Raw genomic sequence first — 22693 nt, forward strand, 5'->3', positions numbered from 1 at the left:
AATCTTCCGCGGAGGGAAGTATTTAATTCGCCTCCAGCATTGTCGGAAGAAACTCCTTCCCGCCGGAGCGTGTGGGAGCTTTCACTCGGTTACGCCTCCCTGTTCTCAGCCCGAAGCCCAGCCGGTTGTGAAACATGAATTAGTTTTTTTTTTTTCTTCCTTTTTGTCAGTTTGTTTTTGCAGAGGGTGGGGAAGCTGTTAAGGAATCGAGAGCCAGAATTTGGTTCTCTGTCATTCTAGGACAACCTTCCTCAAGTGACCTGAACTCCGGGCAAGTCGAAGCCCCTCAACTCGACCTCAGTTGCTCAATTCATGACATGGGGATTTGTGCTAGGATCTTGTCACTGCACAGCCGGGGTGGCAAATGCCACCTCCTTTTGCCTACGGAGCCATTCTCCATCAGCAACCCCTTTAACTACCACACGTTTTCTTTTGGCGCTCCTTCTCCTTTCCTTCGCTTGCTCGGGGGTCGCCTAGCGATCAGACGGGCGGAGCTAAACATCGCCCCTCCCACCGCGATCGGGGCCCCCCCTCGCCCCTCCCGGCGTCCCCTCCGCCCTCGGCGCTGAGATGAGGCAATCACGTGACCTCACATCCGGCGCGGGAGTCCCGAGCTGGCCGCGCGCGCTCCTCCGCCAGCCAGCCGGCTCTCCCCGCAGCGTGATCGGGGCGCCGCCGCGGAGGGGAGGGGGGTTCGCTACGTCGCTGGCGGCTGGAGGCTGAATCGGAGTGGAGACCGCCCCCCTCCCCTGCCCACCTCCCTCCTGCCGCCCTCCCTTGTTCTCGCCGTGCCTCGGCTACACGCCGGCGCTCCGAGCAGGGGAGCGCGGACGCCTCTGCGCCGGGCTCGGCCCGGGCCCCGCCGCGGAGCCTCCCTCCCCTCACCCCGAGCCGCAGCGCGCGGCGGCGGCGGCGCCTCGAGCCCGAGCGACCCGCGGCCGCCGGCGCCGGCGGAGGGCGATGGGGCTGGGCTGAGGCGAGGCGGCGGCGGCGGCGGCGACAGCGGCGGCCCGGGCCCAGGCCCCCGGTGGCTCTTCGGCGCTCGGGCCCGGAGGCCGCCGTAGAGACGGCCGGGCGGTGGCGGCCGGTGAGTGGCGCGGGAGGGCAGGCTGCGCTGCGGTGATGGAGGACGGGGTGGCGGGGGACCGGCGGCGCGTACGGTCGGCCTCCTGGGGCCGGGCTGGGGGGCATCTGGGTTTCGGGGGGGGGGAGCGGGGCGCGGGGCCCGAGAGGGGCCGAGTGGACAGGTGGGGCGGGAAGCAGCCCCGCAGTGCGTGTGCGGGCCCCGGGGCGGGGCCGGGGAGGATCCCGAGTTCGCCCTTGGCCTTGGAGCAGTTCACATTCCTCGCCGGTCTCCACCTTTTGACTGTAAACTGCGGACCCCGGGGCGGGGGGAGGTGACTCTGAATTGCCTTAGGCCGTTCTCGCTTTGACGCTGGTTGAGAGAAGTATTGATAGCAACAAACAAACAAACAAACAAACAAAAAGATAAGCCCTGGGGCCATAGCATAAGTTCTTAAGTGGCCACGTTCAGCCCTTCTCTTTCATTTTCCTTCCCAGTTAGGTGCGAGTAGGTGGTATTCTAGCATCTGGAGGGACTGGGAGGGCGAAGAAGCAAGCGCTCAACAGAAATGAGTTTGGGACTTGCGGTGTGGACAGCTTTTCTGACAGGTGATTATCCTTTCGTCTTCTTCCAGTAGATCTGACACGGAAACATCCTTGGATCTTGGTGTCTGGACATAGGAGGTATGAATTATTCCCATGATTAATTGCTTTGAATCGACAAAATACAGTCTTAGAGCTGTATACGGAGTGGTTATATTAGTGCAAAATGAATGGATATGGAAATCGTAAACCTAGAAACAACCCTGTGTCTTCTGCACAGGATTTTGGACTAAATGAGAACTTTTTTTTTAAGCGGTTTAATACTGATTTACAAAATTACATGTCAACAGGGGGTATGATTTCACACCGTTTCCACCACCAGAGTTCTGAATCTCAAGTCCCTCCATTACAAACCACCTAATGAGAACATGGTCATGTATGCAGTGGAGACTGTTTTAGATGGGTTAAGTCAGGAACTTGGAATTAACAATCAACTTTTTTTCCCCCAAAGAAATGCAAGAACATTACAGATTCATTCCCTAATGAATATATCTTGCAAACAGCCTTCGTTGCTAATGTGATGATGTTCCAGTTTGATGGTCTTTTGAAGGGTGATGATGCTTTAGTTAAAAGGGCTTTTTCGGATAGCATTTATCTTCTTTCCCAAAGCATACGTGTTAATTTTGTTTCACTGGAATATCTGTTACAGTATTTTCTCTGGAGCATTGTTGCTTTGCTGAATAGGCTACAGTTACCAAAATGATTGTATGTTGGTGTCTCGCTGTGGTTAAGCACTCTTCCTCCCCTCCTCCCCCCTTTTTTTTAAGACCAGTGGATTCCTGGAAGTTGTTTGAAATAGTAAGCCCCTCATTCAGAACATGGTTTTGATGACTATAAATTTAGTCTCCTGATAGAGCCATTTTGTGGAAGTTTACTTTTGCACCATTCTCTAGTAGATAAGGTTAGGGTGAGAGTTAAGTGAAGGTTTCAGCTTTGTTAGAACAACTGCCTTTTGTTTGTTTTTAGTCAGGGAATTGGCTTGGGAAAGTGATAACTGATTGCCTCAATTTACAAGTAGCAGAGTTATACATAAGTAGAACATAAAGTAGAAGGTTATTTTGAAAATAAAGTTGGCAGGCTTCAACTTGCAGAGTTCAAGTTATGTAGTAGGTGTGCTAATTTCCTAGCTAAGGAGGAAGTTTTATTTGAAATACTACTGGTAATTAAGATGTTAACATTTCATCTGATTTGAGATAAAGAGGATACATTTCTATATCAGTAGAATAGTTTTCTTAGTCATAGAAGAAAGGTCAGTAAACCTGAATATCTAAATGTTATCTTCTGATGAGTTTTCTACTTGTTTCTGCTTACTAGCTGTTATAGCGATCTCATCTAGGTAACTGATCAGTTTTCCTTCTAGATTATCTGTTATGTCTCAAGTATAGAATCTTATGTGGAAACTAGGAGTGACCTGGCAGCTGCAGCCTATTGTAATAGGAATAGATTTGGGATTTTTTTTTAAGTTTTTTAAAATTATTTTTATTTGCTTATTTGATAGAGACAGCCATAAATTGACAGGATGGGGAAGATAGGGAGAGAGACAGACATCTGCAGCACTGCTTCACCACTCATGAAGCATTCTCCATGCAGGTGGGGGCCAGGGGCTCGAACCCAGGTCCTTGCACACTGTAATATGTGTGCTCAACCAGGTGTGCCTACACCTGGCCCCATATTTGGAATTCTTTTTTTTTTTTTTTCCTTTAAAATACAGACATTCCTTGGCTTCATCCCTTGAGACTCTGACTTCAGTCCTAACATTTGAAAAGTCCACAGACATCTCTGAGTGTAAGGAGAGACTATTCTAAAGCACTTGGGTCTTCATATTTGGAATTCTGACCTGACTTTGGTGCCTGCCTTTCTTAACTAGTTGTAAATTGCTTAACTTTCAAGACCTTTTTTATATTAACAAAGAATGGAAATCCTTAATCTCCAGGAGTTTTGTGGATTAGCTGAGGACATGTGAAGATAGGCACACTCTTGGGACATAATAAATCCCATTTCATGTATGGAATAAAGCTGTGCTTGTACAGCATGGTAGTTATGTAACCCTTGAAAACATAAGTTTTTTTTTTTGTGTGTGTGTGTGTTTTAAAAGTCTTTCTTACGGAGAGAGATTCAGAGGAGAGACGGAGGTAGAGTGGGAAAGAGACAGACATCTGAGTTTAACCTGGTGTTCCATTGCCTGGCGCCGAGAGACAGACATCTGTAGCCCAGCTTCACTGTGAAGTTCCCCCACCCGTAGCTGGGACCGGGACCTTGAACTAGGTCCTTGTACGTAATAACACAGGCACTCAACCAGGTGCTTCACTGCCTAGCCTCCAGATTTTAAAATGAAGCTACATTTCATTCCTAAGATTAATAGTAGCTCTAGAAGGTGGGCTATGGTGGCAAACAATAGAACTTTGTTTTTATCTATTTTTTCTGGAGAGTTGTAAAATAAGAATTTTTATACTTGGTTCTTGTTATTTCTAAACTCTTTGGAAGACAGAAATGGAATTACAAAATTATTTTACTTAGTATCAGTTTTACCAGAGCATTGATCAGCTCTGGTTTATGGTGGTACGAGGGATTGAACCTGGTACTTTGGAGTCTAAGGCACAAAAGTCTTTTTGCCTAGCCATTATGTTGTGCTACATGTTTTTTTTTTTTTTTTTCTTTTTTTCCTTTTTTGCCAGAGCACTGCTCAGCTCTGGTTTATGGTTATGTAGGGGATTGAACCTGGGATCTCAGAGCCTTAAGCATGAGAGTTTGTTTGCATAACCATTATGCTCTCTCTCCCACCTCCAGTCATTATATTGTTTCCTCGTTCCTTTGTGGAATTTTAAGATGTTTTCTGATTTAACTAAAGCAGAATTCCATCCACTGGTGCACTTGTTAACATGAATTATATGAGTACTAAGTGGGAGATCTTGAAACTTTAAACAGTTCTTAGAGCTAGGGACTTAGCTTAGTGGTAGAGTGTGGGACTTTTGTTCACCAGGTCCTGAGCTCTGTTTTATGGTGGTATGGGGATTGAACCTAGGACTTTGGAGCCTCCTTCATGAGTCTGTTTGCATAACCATAATGGTTATGCTACCTCCCCAGATATTTATTTTTTGACAGGAATTTGTGAGTTTGGTATCGAAATAAATAAGATTGGAAAGTAATGTTGAGTGCTCATAGATTATTTAGACTAGTTCCTTTTTGTCAAAAAAGAAACTGCTGCCTGGAGTAGTGGCAGTACTGGGGTTAGAAGCATTTTATTTGTTGGTCTTTCACTTTTGTCCTTATCTGTGATACAGGCATGTCTTAAAACTTTTATCCAGTCATTTATCTGTGGACACTTAGGTTGCTTCCTTATATCAGGAGTATTGTGAATAATGCAGCTATGAACATAAGGGTGCAAAATCCTTTTGAGTTAGTGTTTTCCATAGTATACATGCCTAGGAAAGATACAGCTGGATCTAAAGTTAATTCAGTTTCTTAGTTGTATAAGGATTTCACTGCCTTACAGGGGCTGCACTAGTTTACTTTACCACACGCAGTGTAAATAAATGCTGGGTATTTTTATTTATTTACCATCAGGGTTATCACTAGGGGTTGGTGCTTGCACAATGATTCTATCATTCGCAGTTGTCATTCCCCCCCCCCCCCCAGACAGAAACATAGGGTGGGGTGGGGTGGGGTGGTGGTGGTGAGGAGAGACAGAGAGAAAGAGACAGACTAATTTGTAGTTACTACTCCACTGTTAATGAAACTTTCTCCCACAGGTGGGGACTGGGGGTTTGAGCCGGGTCCTTATGTTTGGTAATATGTGTGCTCTACCAGGTGTACCATGACCTGGGCCCTCTGCTGGGTATTTTAAAGATTTATTTCTGAGAGGGATATTAGAGCACCACCTTGGCATATGTGATGTTGGAGATTGAAGCTTGGACTTGACAACTCAAGCCCTGTGTTCTGCCTGTTAGCTGTGGCTGCTATACTGGACTTTTTATACCATACAGAAATAGAACTAAGAGACTAAATGTTAAAGCTGGGAATATTGGGACTGTTCTTTATATGATTCTGAGTCAGTTGTCAGTTAGACAGGGAGAGAGTGTAACAGTTAGGCAAAACGACTGTCATGCCGAAATCTCCAAGGCCCCAGGTTCAGTCTCCAGCATCAGCAATAACCAAAATTGAGCAGTAGTCTAGTAAAAAAAAGGGGGGAGGTTGGGGTGGCTCAGCCATTTTCAGTGCTTTTAAGAGTTAATGTCTACTTGTAATAAGATCTGTGTCACCTTAGTGTTTGTTTTTTTTAAGGTTTATTTTTTGTTTTGGTTTTTTGTTTTGTTTCTACCAGGGCACTGCTCAACTCTGGTTTATGGTGGTGCAGGGGATTGAAACTGGGACTTTGGAGCCTCAGGCATGAATGAGAGTCTCTTTACATAACCATTATGCTGTCTACCCTCCCTCACCTTAATGTTTTCATGAAATGTAAAGTACCTGAACTACAGCATCTCTGGGGATTGATAACACAGTAAGGAAACGCCTGTATTTAAAGCCTTATGGTAGTTAAATGTAACTGGTGAGAGGACATGATTTATTGCTTGAGATGTGGGATTTATATCCATATACAAGTGATTTTGAATTCTAGCTTCATTACTTACTGGTTTTGTAGGCAGTGCTAACTTGCTTGCATCATTTTTCAGTTTCTTTCTTTTTTTTAAAGAATTTATTATTTTTTTTAAAAAAAACTTTTAATTATCTTTATTTATTGGATAGAGACAGCAAGAAATCCAGAGGGAAAGGGGAGATAGGGAGAGGGACAGAGACAGCTGCATCCCTGCCTTGCCACTTGCAAAGCTTTTCCCCTGCAGCTGGGGACCACGGGTTTGAATCCAGGTCCTTGTGTATTGTAACTTCATTTTTGAGTTTCTTCTCTTGTTGAGTGGAAGGAATAAAACCTACTGAAGAATTGTAAGGTTAAATTTTTAATTTTTTTTATAATAGCATTGATCAGCTCTGGCTTGTTGTGAGAGGATTGAATCTGGGACTTTTGGAGCCTCAGGCATGAGAGTCTCTTTGTATAACCATTATGCTGTCTACCACTGCCCAGGATAAGTGGTTTAGTACGTGATTACTTCTTTCTGTGTTTTATTTACTTGTCTTCTCTGGGCCATCACTGCTCTGAACTTAACTTTATAAAAAAGAGAGCGAGGGAAAGATAACCATAGCATCAAAATTCCCTCCAGTGCAGTGGGACTGTGTTACAGTCTGGATTGGGCTCACGGCAAAGCAGGTGAACTATTCACATGAGCTATACTTTTGGCCCTGTGTGTTAGTTTAAATGCTAATTTAACATGTCCAAAACAATTAGTGTGGGGATTGTGACCCCCCCACACCTCCCCCCCCCCCACATTGGAGCTTTAGATGGTAATGGCATGGTATTACATTCAGTCTCAACAAAAATACCATGGTTTTGCATCTTTGGTAAGAACACTTTATAAAGCTCAAGATGTTAGTGTATCTCTGTATATCTCATTTCTTTTTCTCTGTATCTTTGGATGTGTCTGTAGTCTTCCTTCCCCCCTTCATCTCTTGTTACTGTTGTTAATCATTGTCATTCAGTGGCTACATTAGAAACCTTGGTAACATGTTAAAGTGTGTATTTCTGATAAAATCTTCTGTGTCTTGTTTTCATTTAAAAATGTTGTGTAATAAAATGTCTGCATCTTCAATATTTGAAATTTTATTTTATTCTTACGGCTTTGGATTGATTTCTTCGGAATTACCAGGTTTTTGTTTGTTTGTTTGTTTTTTGCCTCTAGGGTTATTGCTGGGGCTCCGGTGCCTGCACCATGAATCCACTGCTCCTGGAGGTCTTTTTTCCCCCCCTTTTGTTGCCCTTGTTGTTGTAGCCTTGTTGTGGTTGTTGTTGTTGATGTCGCTCGTTGTTGGATAGGACAGAGAGACATGGAGAGAGGAGGGGAAGACAGAGAGGAGGAGAGAAAGATAGACACCTGCAGACCTGCTTATGAAGTGACTCCCCTGCAGGTGGGGATCCGGGAGCTCGAACCAGGATTCTTATGCCAGTCTTTGCACTTTGCACCACGTGCACTTAACCCATTGCGCTACTGCCGACCCCTAGGAATTACTAGTGTTTTATAGACTAAATATTTTTTTCATGTATCTCTATATTATGTCTTAACTTCTTTTTTTAATCTTATTTTCTCTTTTGTTGCCCTTGTTGGTTGTTGTAGTTACTATTGTTGTTGTTGCTGATGTCTTTGTTGGATAGGATAGAGAGAAATGGAGAGAGGAGGAGAATACAGAGGGGGAGAGAAAGATAGACACCCGCAAACCTGTTTCACCGCCTGTGAATCAACTCCCCTGCAGTTGGGGAGCCGGGGGCTCGAACCGGGATCCCTACTCCTGGTCCTTGGGCTTTGCGCCCTGTGTGCTTAACCCACTGCGCTACCGCTCAACCCCCATGTCTTAACTTCTTTTTTTTTTTTTTATTCCTTTATTGGGGAATTAATGTTTTACATTCAACAGTAAGTACAATAGTTTGTACATGCATAACATCCCCCAGTTTCCCATATAACAATACAACCCCCACCAGGTCCTCTGTCATCCTTCTTGGACCTGTATTCTCTCCACCCACCCACCCCCAAGTCTTTTACTTTGGTGTAATACGTCAATTCCATTTCAGGTTCTACTTGTATTTTCTCTTCTGATCTTGTGTTTCAACTTCTGCCTGGCAAACGCTAGAAGAAGAAGAACTTCTGCCTGAGAGTGAGATCATCCCATATTCATCCTTCTGTTTCTGACTTATTTCACTCAGCATGAATTTTTCAAGGTCCATCCAAGATCGGCAGAAAACAGTGAAGTCACCATTTTTAATAGCTGAGTAGTATTCCATTGTGTATATAGACCACAACTTGCTCAGCCACTCATCTGCTGTTGGACACTTGGGTTGCTTCCAGGTTTTGGCTATTACAAATTGTGCTGCCAAGAACATATGTGTACACAGATCTTTTTGGATGGTGTGTTGGCTTCCTTAGGATATATCCCCAGGAGAGGAATTGCAGGGTCATAGGGTAGGTCCATTTCTAGCCTTCTGAGAGTTCTCCAGACTGTTCTGCACAGAGGCTGGACCAATTGACATTCATAGTGTAGGAGGGTTCCTTTGACCCCACAACCTCTCCAGCATTTGCTGCTATTACCTTTTCTGATGTATTATATTCTCACAGGAGTGAAGTGGTATCTCATTGTTGTCTTGATTTGCATTTCTCTGACAATCAGAGACTTGGAGCATTTTTTCATGTGTTTCTTGGCCTTTTGGATCTCTTCTGTGGTGAATATTCTGTCCATGTCCTCCCCCCATTTTTGGATGGGTTTATTTGTTGTCTTGTTGTTGAGATTTGCAAGTTCTTTTTATTTATTTGGTTATTAAACTCGTCTGATGTATGGCATGTAAAGGTCTTCTCCCATTCTGTGAGGGGTCTCTTGGTTTGGGTAGTGGTTTTTTTTGATGTGAAGAAGCTTTTTAATTTGATACTGTAGTCCATCGGTTTATACTTGCCTTAATCTTCTTTGTAATTGGATTCATTTCATTGAAGATGTCTTTAAAATTTATGTGGGAAAGAGTTCTGCCAATATTTTCTTCTAAGTATCTGATAGTTTGTGGTCTAACATCCAAGTCCTTGATCCACTTGGAATTTACTTTTGTATTTGGTGAAGTACAGTGGTTCAGTTCCATTCTTCTGCATGTTTCAACCCATTGTTTCCAACACCATTTGTTGAAGAGACTCTGCTTTCCCCATTTAATAGTCTGAGCCCCTTTGTCAAAGATTAGATGTCCATAGGTGTGGGGGCTCATGTCTTATTAACTTCTTAAGCCATGAGTTTTCCAACCTCATTTATGTTTTGTTCATGATTTCTTTTAGTTCCTATTTAAAAGTTTTTCCTATTTCCCCAAACACAAGAGATATACTTCTGATATGTGTTAAATTTAATAATAGTTTACTAAGTTATATGCAAAGTAATACTGCAAGTCTGAAAACAATTATTTAAAGGACTAGACTAACCCAGGAAATTCTTAGTTAAGATAGATTTTACTGGGGACTTTAAAGATTCTTCATAGACTCTCTTGATAAAATATTCTTAGAGTCATCACCATTTCCTAAACATTGGTTGATGAGTACTTTTTTAGCTAACCCATGATTTTTTTCTGTTTAGGTTTTGGTGAGAATAGAGTTAACTGCTTAATTATAAGGTTCAAGATGATCTTAATGGGCTTTTCTGAGATCCTTTCTGGTGCAGCTCATTGTGAATGACTCATAACAACTGTGGCAAGTGTGGCCTAGGAGGTAGCACCGTTGATAAAGCCTTGGAGTCTAGAGCTTGAGGTCTTGAGTTCAGTTCTTGACATCGCTCTGTTCTCTGTCTCATAAATGAATATAGTTTTTCAAAAGCTGTGCCAGCTGCATTACTACAGTGTGTAAATTTGTGATTAAAAAAATAGACTAAGGAAAGAAGTTTGGGTTGGGCTTCTTGATTATGTCTTTAGGAGTGTGTTCAGTCTATAAACATTACCTGTATGTACCAAGCACAGGTTTAAATGTGGGATATACACTAGTGGTCCGGGAGGTGGCGCAGTGATAAAGCTTTGGACTCTCAAGCATGAGGTCCCGAGTTCGATCCCCGGCAGCACATATGCCAGAGTGATGTCTGGTTCTTTCTCTCTCCTCCTATCTTTCTCAGAAATAAATAAAAATCTTTAAAAAAAAAAAAAAAGAAATGTGGGATATACACTGTGGCGTGAGCTCTCCCATCTGCAAGGTAAAAACGCAGCAGGTGAGTGCAGTGTCGCGGCTTTCCGTACACTCCCACCTTATTCTTTTTAAGTTGATAAAAGTTTATAGATTCTCTGTTTCATATTATTAAATCCATATCTTTAAAATGTCAGATTATAGCCTCCTTTTTTTAAAAAAAAATGTTTATTTGATAGAGACAGAGAAATTGAGAGGGGGAGATAGAAAGGGAGAAAAGACACCTGCAGCTCTACTTCACCACTTGTGCAGTTTTTCCCCTGCTGGGAACCAGGGGTTTGAACTCAACCCAGTCCTTGCACACTGTAGTATGTGTGCTTAACTAGGTGCATTGCCACCTGGCCCCGATTATAGCCTCCTTTCATTTCAGCCTCCATTTCCAGCCATTCCCCTGGGCACTCTGCGTCTTCATCAGTTTAAGTTGCCTTGTATTCCTCCCAGCTCCTGTTTCTCACCTTTGTACTTTTTGCATGTGCTCATTTTCTGCTTGGATTCTAGTCAGTTGTTTCCTCCCCTTTTTTACTGCTTGTTCACTTGATAACCTGGTGGCTCAGAAGTCTTTGACTAAGGAATCATTTTCTGAAGTCTCTCCTTTGACCTCCTTATCCGCTCGCTCTCCCTGTTCCCGTTACTCACATGAGATGTACTTTATTGTGCTACTCTTGTTCTGCTTGATAGATGTTTGCTTACTTGTCCAGCCCACTATACTTGGCTCCTTTAGGTTAGAAATTTACTGGGTTGTCAGAAAAGTCATAACACATCTATGCATAGAAAAGTGTAAAAAGATGCATTATGGCTTTTCTGACAGCTCAATAATTGGTGCAGTCTTAGCACAGTACTTAGTACACGTAGACAATATAGTTCTGACAAATGACTTCAGTGTAGTAAAAAAAACCATAGTGGTTCTTGTTAGGGTTCTAATTTAATATTTACAGATTTATTTTGAAATATGAGGGCACTTGGCTTTCTTTATTTGTATTTATTTATTTATTTATTTTTTGATCAGGCAATGGTCTGGGGTTCAGTTTTAAGATACTGCTTAGCCAGGGAGAGATAGTGTTGTGGCCATGTGAAATGTCTTTCATGCCTGACACCTGAGGTCCCATGTTCAGTTCCTAGTACCACCATAAACTGGAGCTTAGAAGTGGTCTGACAAACAAACAAAAACCCTACATAGCTGGACTACAGTACTATTGAAGCACATTGCTAAACACATTAGGGAGAACATGTTTCTGTCTTTAGTGGGAAATTGTCCATACATGGTATTTAGAACAGATAGAGCTTTTTAATCCCAGAAGAATGGGTGATTTATAGAATTATTGTGGCATTAGCTCTCTCTTTGTCATTGCTGTATGCCTCTGCTACTGTGAGAAGTGAATGGAATGAAGAAATGGAAATTACCCCTCCAAAAGTGGGGAGAAGATATGAACAGATTCACCAAAGAAGAGATCCCCAAAAAGGCCAAGAAACGTGAAAAAATGCTCCAAGTTATTGATTGTCAGAAATGCAAATAAAGACAACAGTGAGATATCACTTCACTCTTGTGAGAATGTCATACATCAAAAGGATAGTAGCAACAAATGCTGGAGAGGTTGCAGGGGTAAGGGAATCCTGCATTGCTGGTGGGAATGTAAATTGGTTCAACCCTTGTGGAGATCAGTCTGTAGAACTCTCAAAAGGCTAGAAATGGACCTACGGTATAATTAGGCAATTCCTCTCCTGGGAATATATCCTAAGGAATTAAACATTCATCCAAAAAAATCTGTGTATGCCTAAGTTCATAGTAGCATAAACCTGGAAGCAACCCAGGTATCCAACAACAGATTAGTGCCAAAGGAAGTTATGGTATATTTACTCAGTTGAATTTAGTTATTAAGAACGATGAAGTCCTGGTCTGGGAGGTGGTGCACTAGATAAAGCACTGTACTCTAAGGCATGAGGTCCTGAGTTTGATCCCTGGCAGCACATGTACCAGAGTGATGTCTGGTTCTTTCTCTCTCTCTCCTCATTTCTTTTTTTCTTTTTCCTTTTTCTTTTCTTTCTTTCTGTTGTTTTGCAAATTTACCTATAATTTGGAGGTTTTTTTTTTTTTAATATATTTCCCTTTCAGGAGTTTTTTTTTAATTTATTTATTGGAGGATTAATGTTTTACATTCGACAGTAAATACAATAGTTTGTACATGCATAACATTTCACAGTTTTCCACATAACGATACAACCCCTGCTAGGTCCTCTGTCATCCTTCTTGGACCTGTACTCTTCCCACCCCCCACCCCCACCCTACAGTCTTTTACTTTGGTGCAATACGCCAACTCCAGTTCAGGTTCTACTTGTATTTTCTCTTCTGATCTTGTGTTTCAACTTCTGCCTGAGAGTGAGATCATCCCATATTCATCCTTCTGTTTCTGACTTATTTCACTTAACATGATTTCTTCAAACTCCATCCAAGATTAGCTGAAAATGGTGAAGTCACCATTTTTTACAGCTGAGTAGTGTTCCGTTGTGTATATAGTCCACAACTTGCTCAGCCACTCATCTGCTGTTGGACACCTGGGTTGCTTCCAGGTTTTGGCTATTATAAATTATGCTGCCAAGAACAATTTACTTTTGTGTTTGGTGAAATATAGTGGTTCAGTTTCATTCTTTTGCATGTTTCAACCTATTTTTTCCAACACCATTTGTTGAAGAGACTCTGCTGTTCCCATTTAATAGTCTGGGCCCCTTTGTCAAAGATTAGATTTCCATCGGTGTGGGGGCTTACTTCTGGGCTCTCAATTCTTTTTTTTTTTAACTTCTTAAAAACATATTTATTCCCTTTTGTTGCCCTTGTTTTATTTTTGTAGTTATTATTGTTGTTGGATAGGACAGAGAGAAATGGAGAGAAGAGGGGAAGACGGGGAGAGAAAGACACCTGCAGACCTGCTTCACCGTCTGTAAAGCGACTGCCCTGCAGGTGGGGACTAGGGGTTCAAACCGAGGTACATACACTGGTCTTTGTGCTTTGTGCCACGTATGCTTAACCCGCTGCACTGCCACCCAACTCCCCTGGGCTCTCAATTCTATTCCACTGGTCAGTGTGTCTATTCATGTTCCAGTACCAAGCAGTTTTGATTACAGTGGCCCATGTAATACAATTTGAGATCTGGGAGTATGATGCATCCAGTTCTGTTCTTTCTTCTCAAGTTTTTTTGGCAATTCTAGATATTTTCTGGTTCCAGATAAACATTTGTAGCATTTGTTCTATTCTCCTAAAATATGTGGTTGGGATCTTGATGGGCATAGCATTAAATTTATATATGGCTCTGGGTAGTGTATTCATTTTGATGATGTTAATTCTTCCAACCCATGAACATGGGATATCTTTCCACTTCTTTGTGTCTTTTTCTATTTTTTCCTATCTTATAAATAAATAAATAAAATTTTCAAAAAAGAAAAAAGAATGAAGAGGGAGTCTGGCAGTAATGCAGCAGGTTAAGCGCACATGGCGCAAAGCTCTCGGACCGGTGTGAGGACCCGGATTTGAGCCCCCTGGCTCCCTACCTGCAGGCGAGTCGCTTCACAGGGAGTAGGCCTGCAGGTGTCTATCTCTGTCTTCCCCATCTCTCCCCATTTCTCTCTGTTCTAGCCAACAACGACGACGATACCAATAACTACAATAATAACTACTACAATAAAAACAAGGACAACAAAAGGGAAAAGTAAATAAATAAAAAACAGTAAGAAAGAAAAAAAAATGAAGTCACCTTTGCTTCATTTTGGATCGAGCTTGAAGAAACCATGTTAAGTGAGATGAGCCAGAAAGAAAAGGATGAGTATGGGGTGATCTCACTCATGGACAGAAGTTGAGAAGTAAGAGCACAAAGTAGAACTTGGATTGGGCTTGGTGTATTGCACCAAAGTAAAGGATGCGTGGAGGGGGTGGGGCCTTTGGTGGAGGAGGACCTAGGCTCCAGTGAGTGTTTTGCAGAAAACTGAAATTTTACACCTACCAGTAATTGTATTTACCGTAAACCATTAATTTCTGCAGTAAAATATTAAAAATAAATAAGAAACCATATATTACAAATAAATATGAACCCATATAAAATATTAAAAATAAACTATAAACTATATGACTGGAAATTTGAAACATAGCAGAGAAACTCAGAAAGACACCCAGAGTTTTTGTAACTGTTTTCTCAGTAATAGAATTGTAATGCCCACCCCCCATGTCTCCATCTGTATCTCTGTAACACACACGCACGCACGCTGCTGCGGATCAAACCCAGGACCTCATGCTTAAGAGTCCAGTGCTCAGAGCATAGAGATGGCATATCTAGTAGAACACACGTGCTACAAAGCACTAGGACTGCCCCCCCTTTCAAGTTCCTGGTTCCCATCTGTAGAGGGGAATCTTCACAAGTGGTGAAGCAGTGCTGCAGGTGTCTTTCTCTCTCATTCTCTATCTTGCCCCTGCCCTCTTAATGTCTGTCTATGAAAAAAACAAGATCCAATGCTTTCTTTATCCAGTGTGTTGCTCCCTGGGCTGGACCCTTCCCCATATCCATCAATCTCTCTCTCCCTCCCTTTCCCCTCTCTTTTCTGCCCCCCCCCCCATTTGTATTAGTTTTGCCAGTTTTGAGTAATTAGGTTCTTCTTCTAGCGTTTGCCCTTCTTCCGTAGCCAGTCAACAGCGTCAGGTTGAGCCTGATGTAAAGTTTCGAGACCTCCTTTGAATCTGGAGAGGTGGCAGTCATTGACTATGTGGGTCATAGTCTGTCTGTAGCCGCAGGGGCAATTCGGGTCATCTCTGGCTCCCCCGGCCATGGCCTGTTCGATAGCGATTGAGGAGGGCCCAATCATAACGTGCTAGGTCAAAGCCGGCTTGACGCTTGCAGGGGTCTGTGATGAGGTGTTTGTTCTTGACCTCAGCTGACTGCCAACTCTGTTTCCAAGAGACTGGAACAGAGAAGTTCAGTGTAGGCATAGGGGACCAGATTGGGTGACGAGACGTCAAGCGTTGGACACGGTGGGTGAAGATATCCGTGTATATTGGCAGGTCCGGTCGAGCATAGACGTGGGAAATGAACTTAGATGATGCTGCATCCCGACGAATATCTGGCGGGGCGATGTTGCTGAGAACTGGCAGCCATGGAACCGGGGTGGAACGGATGGTTCCAGAAATTATCCTCATGGAGGAATATAATTTGGAATCGACCAAGTGGACATGGGGGCTACGGAACCATACTGGGGCACAGTATTCTGCAGTGGAATAGCATAATGCCAGAGATGATCGTAGTGTGGAAGCGCTCACGCCCCATGAGGAGCTGGCCAGTCTTGCAATGATGTGATTCCTCACGCCCACCTTTGCTGCAGTTTTTATGAGATGTTCGTGAAATGACAGAGTGCGATCGAGAGTAACGCCAAGATAGACTGGCTGGGCTTCATGCCGGATTCTCGTACTGCCAAGCTGCACATTAAGCTCACGCGAGGCCGAGGCATGGTGTAGATGGAAAACAGATGATACCGTTTTTGCAGTGCTAGGGATTAGTTGCCATTTTTTACAGTAATCAGATATCAGAGACATGTCTTTAGTGAGTGTTTCCTCGAGGATGTCGAACTTGGATGCCTGAGTTGCACAGCAGATGTCATCGGCGTAGATGAACTTCCTTGAAGAAGTTTCTGGGAGGTCATTGATGTAAATATTGAATAGCGTAGGAGCCAGAACAGAGCCCTGGGGGAGGCCACTTGAGACAAGTCTCCATCTGCTAGACTTGTCACCCAGATGTACCCGGAAACTTCTGTTTTGGAGAAGAAACGATATAGTGTTGGCCACCCTTGGAGGCAGGCATCTTGAGATCTTGACCAGGAGACCACGGTGCCAGACCGTGTCATAGGCTGCTGTGAGATCAACAAAGACAGCACCCGTCTTAAATTCTTCTGGAATCCATTTTCTATGTAAGTTGAGAGGGCCAGGGCTTGTTCGCAGGTAGATCTTCCTGGGCGGAAACCAGCCTGGGTGGATGATAGGAATTTCTCTGTAAGATGAGAAATACGTGACAGAAACAGCCTCTCAAGGAGTTTGTAGCACACGGAGAGGAGAGAAATTGGTCTATAGCTGGCGGCCAGTGTTGGGTCTTTCTTTGGTTTCAAAACCGCTATAATCTTTGCACGACGCCAAACTTTGGGCATAGACTCAGATTCCAAGATGTGGGACAGGAATGAAGCGAGCCACTTCTTTGCCGTGGGACCCAGGTTAAGAATGAGTTCTGGGGTGATGTTATCATAGCCAGCAGCTGTTCCTGGTTTAACCCTCTTCAAAGCGTCTTCCAGTTCAGACAGTGTAAAGGGAGAGAGTTTTGGAGATGGACAAGATAAACGGAAGTGGGATGACCACTCATGGGAAATTTCTCTTTTCCAGACTGGGTCGATCTTAGCACGTCCAACTTGAGTTAGGTGACTGGCCACTGAGTTGGAGTTACGGGAGGATGGGAGATGGGAGGGGGTTGGCTACCGGCACCCAGTAATTAGGTATTAGCTAGTAAACAGAATGACTCTTGATTAAAGAGGAAGTAGTAATTGATATTGAAGAACTTAGTGCTGTAGTAGGGGTTCAACAAGGTTACATGAGGTAACTAGAATCTGGGAAATATGGTATTGGGAGAGTGGAGAAAGGGACTTAGGGGTAAATTCTGGGAGCATGGTAACTTGGCAGGTGGTACTAAGTTCCATCTCTGACATCATATGTGCCAGAGTGATGCTCTGGTTCTTTCTCTCTGTGTCTCATAAATAAATCTTAAAAGGTGTGAGAACATGCCACAGAAAAAAAATTTACTTTGTTGTGAGATTTGGTCAGAAAAAGAGGAATGATTTAAGCCTTCCTCATATCCCTGTCTTGGCCTGTGTCATTCAGTCAAGTTCCATTGCTGGGTGCTGGCCTGGCTCCCAACTATTAATTCTTACTTTTTTTTTTTTTTAACAGAGCACTGATCAGCTGTTATGGTAGTGTGGGGGGATTAAACCTGGGATTTTGGAGCTTCAGGCCTGAGAGTCTCTTTGCATAACTATTATGCTATCTACTCCCGCCCTTAAGGTTTCTATCAGTAGTATTTTAGTCTAATATTGAGGGGTAAGTGTGGAAGAAATCTGCTGTGAGGTGGAAGAGGGAACATTGCAAGCTTACTAAAGAAGATACTTCACTAGTTTGGAAGTACTAATAGTTGCGTCAGCCAGGGAAGGGCATTCTTGGCAGAAGGAATGGCATATGAAAAAGGGAATGGAGTCAGTCAATAGCAGGGTTCTTTGTGGAGGTCCAGGTTTTGTTTTGTATAGATAGGATATTAAACTTGTAAAAGGTGAGTGATACTAATATGAATAGCAGGTGACATTGACAACTAGACAGTCCGATCCTGAAGGAGATTAGAGAGGGAAGCTGGGACTTAAATTGGAGACAGTGCCAGTGGAAATAGTTATGGTGAGGTGAATTTGAAAAGTTAAAAATGAAAAAGATGTAGCGCCCAGTCAGATATATAAGGTGTGTGATAGGAGGACCTCTAGCCTTCTTGGCCTATTCTTGCTGTGACTTTTTAGGCATATCTTACTTATTAATGGAGCAGAGGGGATTGGTGGTAGGACAAGTAAATTAAATGATACTTGAATTTTAGCTGTCTACAAATGACTCTCATGCCTGAGGCTCTAAATGTATGTAGTAGATATTTGCATCCGTGGGTCTGGAGCTCAAGAGAGAAAGATCAGTGCTGAAAATGCAGATTGGTAGTTATTGCCATAGATGGACCAGCAGTGTCTTCTTGTGATGTTATATAACAAGATCTGGAGAATACTAAGAAGTGTTTAGGGGAAGTGGTGGCTTGATAACCAGGCTATCTTTCAGCAGAACCTCAAAAGGGGGTGGAGGAGGGAGGCGGGTAAAACAGTCCCTTTATGGTCCAAACTGGAAACCTAGTCATTTCATTCTAATGGATTTTTGAAAATAGTTCCTTGAAAGGTGGTGCTGTTTGCTTGTCATTCCTTCGTTGTTGATGATAAGTTGTTTCTTTTTAAAAATTTTTTAACATTCATTTGTTCCCTTTTGTTGCCCTTTTTAAAAAAATTTTGTTATTGATGTCCTCGTTGTTGGATAGGACAGAGAGAAATGGAGCGACGAGGGGAAGATAGAGAGGGGGAGAGAAAGATAGCTGCATACCTGCCTCACTGCCTGTGAAGCGACTCCCCTGCAGGTGGGGAGCTGGAGGCTTGAACCTGGATCCTTACGCCAGTCCTTGTACTTTGCGCCATGTGCACTTAACCCACTGCGCTACCTCCCGACTCCCCTATTAGGAATTTTTAATCTATATAGAGGGACTAGTAATACTTACCTTCCCCTTTGTGCCCATAATTTTTCTTCTTTGTTTATCACATGCCTCATTTTTCCATGGAGACTCATGAAACAGTAGCTCTATTATATAGACAATAACAACTTTCTTCGTGATATTAAAAAAAAAAATCTTAAACATGTACTATCATTTCATCTTTGCCCACTTTTAACAAGGGCTGCTCTATTAAGGCTTGTGAAAACTTATCCTAGTTCCTTACCAATGTTGAAACGTCCCCTCCTGGTGAAAGAGTGCAACAGCAGGCTGCTAGTAGTACCAGTGAAGGTCAAATTATAGTTGAATGTATTGTGAATTATTGTGAAGGTCAAATTATAGTTGAATGTATTGTGAATTATTCTAACTTAAATTTAGTGAAAAATTTGACCAAGATTAATGAAGATATTAGTGAAATAGTTCGTGTTGAATTAATTATAATTTAAAAATAAGTTAAAACTTATTTTTCTGTGTTCTCTTAATTTTTTCCTTTTTAAAAATGCCTTGCTATGTATCCTGTATCACTGCCTAATGCTTTTTCTCAATATGAATGAGATATAAAAGTGCATATAATAAGCAGTACATTATTCGAAATGTTGTAAAAGAATCTTCAGAATTTCTTCTGTGTTGCTTGGGTTAACATGACTTGGAGAATGAGATCCAGTCAGAGAGAAAGGTTTTATATAACACCATGAAATATTCTTTAGGTTCCTGGAAATTCAGACCCAAGAGTGACTGGATCTAGCAGAAGCTTACATTTATGCTCAAACCATTTTCTGTTGAAAATATTGTATGCATTGGGTTGTCGATGAATTTTGCATAGAAAAACTGACTTTTCTGACAATGGCATAGCAGTTAGAATGTTTTCCTACCTCTTAGCCTTTGGATATGGACTTTTGGGAATTATGTAAGTTTTAAGCTTAAAGCAGGTTTGATAAATGTAAGAAAATCTTATAAAATCAGTTATTTAAAAATACAAACTAGGGGGCGAGGTGGTCACTCACTGAGTAGAGTGTACTCACTGCCATGTGTTAAGGACCCTTGTGAAGCCCCCAGACCTGTGAGGGGTGAAGCTTCACAAACCCTGGGACAGTGCTATGGGTGTTTTTTCCTTTTCTTTGCCTCTTAATACCTCCCTTTTCTCACACCATCTATCCACAAAAGCCCCTGGGAACAGTAGCCATGCAGTCACCAAGCCCTGGTGATAACCCCAGTGACAAAAGTAAACAACATACACACATAGTAGTGGCTCTGAAGGTGGCACAGTGGACAAAGTGTTGGACTGTTCAGTCAGGGATGGAATCCTGCACTTAAATCTCTGACATCAAATGTGCCAGGGATTCCTCGTGCACCTTCCTTCAAATAAATAAAAATTAGAAGCTATTCATTATATTATGTGTAGAAGATTTTGGACATGTTCCTTTGTAAAAAACAAAGTATAGGTATAATTTTTCCATCTAAGGTGACTTCCATTTTTTAAAAATTTACTAGATAATTTACTATTTACTAGATAATTGTTTTTCTTAAGATCAATTATTTTGTCTGATGGTGACGATCTTATGCTATAGACTTGCTCCAAATACAGTTTTTTTTTCTTAAATAGCTTAGTAATGAAATTGCTATAACTATATGTAAGTGTGGTATAGTGCAGGCTAAGTTATAATTCTTGTTTCTCTTAATATTGACAAATCATTACTTAATCTTTCCTAATTAGGATTTACTTTGTTACAGCTTTCACATTGTTTGATAGCGTACAGAAAGGTAGAATTATACAAAGGCTGTGTTTTACAAATGTAAATACAGTTTTAGTTTATATTGGATACAATGGTCTTCCTTAAGCCTAAACACAGAAACAAAAGCCTGTATTATAAGAGAAAGTTCAAGATGGGAAGTGATAAAATGGGTATTGAGTAGAGCTTTGTTAAAATTTCACTGGTATCCTTGTAAAATTTCCATGTATTCATTAAATTATATTATGTCATTCTTATTGTTGGGAGTTGATCTTAAGTATTTGGCCCACAGTAAGAGTTGTCACATTTGCATTTTCTTTTTTTATATATATTTATTTTATTTATTTATTCCCTTTTTGTTGCCCTTGTTGTAGTTATTATTGTTGTTGTTGTTGTTGTTGGATAGGACAGAGAGAAATGGAGAGAGGAGGGGAAGACAGAGAGGAGGAGAGAAAGACAGACACCTGCAGACCTGCTTCACCGCCTGTGAAGCGACTCCCCTGCAGGTGGGGAGCCGGGGTTCGAACCGGGATCCTTATGCCGGTCTTTGTGCTTTGCGCCACCTGCGCTTAACCCGCTGCGCTACAGCCCAACTCCCACATTTGCATTTTCTAAATCATCTTGTGAAGTTCCTTACTAGGCACATACAATAAATTTCCATGTAGGAAGTTCATATATATGTACCATTAAATTACTGTGGCTCCTTAGAAATTCAAGTTTGAAGCAAAGATGGTTTAGGTTTGGGGTGTCTCTGCTTATTGAGACTGACTCTTGTTTTCAGAGGTGAAATCTGACTCTGTTCCTGGATAAAATACTATACTTTCTTCCAATGAATTCTTAGTAGATATTGTGAAAGCAATAGCTAAATTTTCAAAAATCAGCTCTTAAATTTAGTCCTGCTAGTTTCCTTTTGTCCTGTGTTGCAGCTTTCACTCAGAATAAGTCAAGTTCATTGTAAATGCAAGGAAGGGTTTGGCTAAGCACAATAGCCTATAAGCTCTTTGCAACTCAGATAACATCAAGGTTCAGACAGACTCAGTGGAATTGGGACTTAGTGAGCTAGCTACATCTGATTTGGTCAATAGTTCAGCCTGTGACAGTCAGATGCCAGAAGGAAATGTCTTTTGAGAAAACATTTTAACTATAAAACCAGTGAAGTAAAAAATCCTCAATTTTAATGCCTTAATCTGAAAGCAATTAAGAATTAAAATTTTTTTTGACAGAAGAGTTTCATATGAATGGATTATATGCTTAGTTTTATTTTTTAAGAGACAACTTTTGAAAGCTCAGCGGATACTAGCAATTGGGAGGAATGACGATATAGTGTAATTGGTAAGAAAAATTTCTTTAATTTCTACATTATAGAAACTTGAGTTGATTGAAAAGCACATGCAGTGAAGCAAGCTATCAAACTTCTGCAAGTTAAGTGGATTTTAGGAATTTGATATTAGTAATTTAAATGCCTTGTTAGCCATATGTAGAGTAGTACTTAGCATGTGTTCTCACCTTGATAATATATTTTATAATGTGTTTATATTGATTTTTATCTTCATGAGTCAGAGACATACGGCCTTTTATTGTTTACAAGTCATTAAATTTTTACTGTTAATTATAATGTATAGACTTTAAATATAAGCTGTTGAAAGTTGTCTTGGAGGATTTCACTAAAATTTTGAATGAAAATTTTTTTGGTAATTTCCTAAATAGCTTTAAAAGAGTAACAATTGGTGGTTTTCAAAGCAGCTTTTGATTTAAATTGTTTTAAATATTTCAACTTTGTTAAAAATTGATGCAACTGGGGCCTGGTGGTGGCGCACCTGGTTGAGAGACATGTTGCAGTGTGAAAGGACCCCCCGAGTTCAAGCTCCCGACCCCCACCTGCACGGGGAAAGCTTTGCGAGTGGTGAAGCAGGGCTGCAGGTGACTCTGTCTCCTCCTTCCTTCTCAATTTCTGGCTGTTTCTATCCAATAAATAAAGATAATAAAAAAAAATTGATGCAACTTAAGAATTTTACCTTAAAACTTAAGGTAAATTTCAGGTAAATGATTCTTGTAAAGGGAGTGATGCTGTGGTCAAGAACTGGATGTAGAAAACTATGTGAGTAGATTGTTATTGCTCCTTTAGAAATGTGTATCTCTTCATTTGAAAGTTAAATGG

General features: G+C 41.7%; 1 protein-coding gene across 5 annotated transcripts in view; it reads left to right on the top strand.

The window, feature by feature from the left end:
* Positions 1-602: 602 nt before the first annotated feature.
* ATP13A3 (ATPase 13A3) overlaps positions 603-22693 on the top strand; it is a 73790-nt gene continuing 51699 nt past the window's right edge. For 4 of the 5 annotated variants that reach the window (XM_060198489.1, XM_060198493.1, XM_060198492.1 and 1 more), the window contains exons 1-2: positions 603-1087; positions 1701-1746. The gene's annotated coding sequence lies outside the window, so the exon portion shown is untranslated. Of the gene's footprint in view, positions 1088-1697; positions 1747-22693 lie in introns of all 5 variants that reach the window. The other variant, XM_060198490.1, reaches the window with a different exon arrangement.

This window comes from Erinaceus europaeus, chromosome 9 (assembly GCF_950295315.1).
Source record: "Erinaceus europaeus chromosome 9, mEriEur2.1, whole genome shotgun sequence".
Classification (NCBI taxonomy): Eukaryota; Metazoa; Chordata; class Mammalia; order Eulipotyphla; family Erinaceidae; genus Erinaceus; species Erinaceus europaeus.